Source organism: Limulus polyphemus, unplaced genomic scaffold, assembly GCF_000517525.1.
Source record: "Limulus polyphemus unplaced genomic scaffold, Limulus_polyphemus-2.1.2 Scaffold1858, whole genome shotgun sequence".
NCBI lineage: Eukaryota > Metazoa > Arthropoda > Merostomata > Xiphosura > Limulidae > Limulus > Limulus polyphemus.
Window position 1 is genome coordinate 217,983 of NW_013667468.1, and position 1,194 is coordinate 219,176.

The 1,194-nt window shown below is 35.7% G+C and overlaps 1 protein-coding gene across 1 annotated transcript in view; it reads right to left on the reverse strand.

The window, feature by feature from the left end:
• Nucleotides 1–1,194, reverse strand: part of LOC106465176 (atrial natriuretic peptide receptor 1-like) — a 98,581-nt gene that overhangs the window by 96,160 nt on the left and 1,227 nt on the right. The window lies entirely within an intron of this gene.

The following is a 1,194-nucleotide window of genomic DNA, read 5'->3' on the forward strand; positions in this document are numbered from 1 at the left end:
CCATAACAAACAAACAAACAAGCATTAGAAACATTTCTTATCTAAAACTTAAGTTTATATATATCACAAACCTTCATCGCTCAGTGAATTAATAACATATGCTACAAACAGATAGGTTGATTCGAACTAGTGCTATCCATGATCCAGGTTATCATATTATGATTTATTTGAATTACTACCATGAATAACATGAGAAATGCTACGTCAGGCTTATTCGTACTGAGAATAGTTTAAGACACCTGAAACATTGTTTCAGATGTATTTATTTACTTAATAAATGAGTTATATTAGGCATATTATAAGTAGTACTGCCCATAACCTTAGGATGCTAAATGTATTCGAAAAAAGTAGTACCGAAAAATATAGAGTACATTCAGACTGATAATACCAAAGACACGAGGACAGCTGTATAACGTTTTTCAGACTTAATCATACAATGTTTAAACTTTATCTTAGGTTTATTTGGACTTGTCATATGAATGACATCAGAAATCCTTAGATAGATTTACTTATTTATTAAGAATGATATTACCCAGGATATCAGGAGTAGTATGTTAAATTTACAATTTTAATATTACCTTAGACAATATGTCTGTAAAGTTTATTTGGAATGGTATTATCCAAGACATAAGGGATAATATTTTGTGTTTTTTTTTACTAATACTTGGCAAGACATCAAGACATAAGAAATGCTGGCGAGTTTGCTTAGAATTGTGTTACTCAATAAAAGAGTGGCAGATTTAAAATGTCTGACACTTTTAGAGACATGAGGAATATTTAGAGACATGATAGTATTTCAGACTTCTTCTCCGTAACAACCTTAATTCTAATTGATTTGGGGTCAGCCGGTAATTTTTGAAAGCCAAGAAGTTCTACATTCGGGTGGCCTGCCATGTCGGCAATCATATAAGGTGAGCATGTTCGGCGACGGGGATTCGAACTCGCAACTCTCAGGTTGAGAGACAAGCGTCCTATCCACTAAGGATAGTATGTGATGTTAATTGCAAGTGACATTACCTAGTCAACTTCCCAGGACATCAGGGATACTGTGTAATATATATTTGACTCGTACTACTGAAGATGGCATGGCCAGGTGGTTAGGGCGCTCGACTCGTAATCTGAGGGTCGCGGGTTCGAATCCCCATCCCACCAAACATACTCGCCCTTTCAGCCGTGGGGGCGTTATAATGTGAC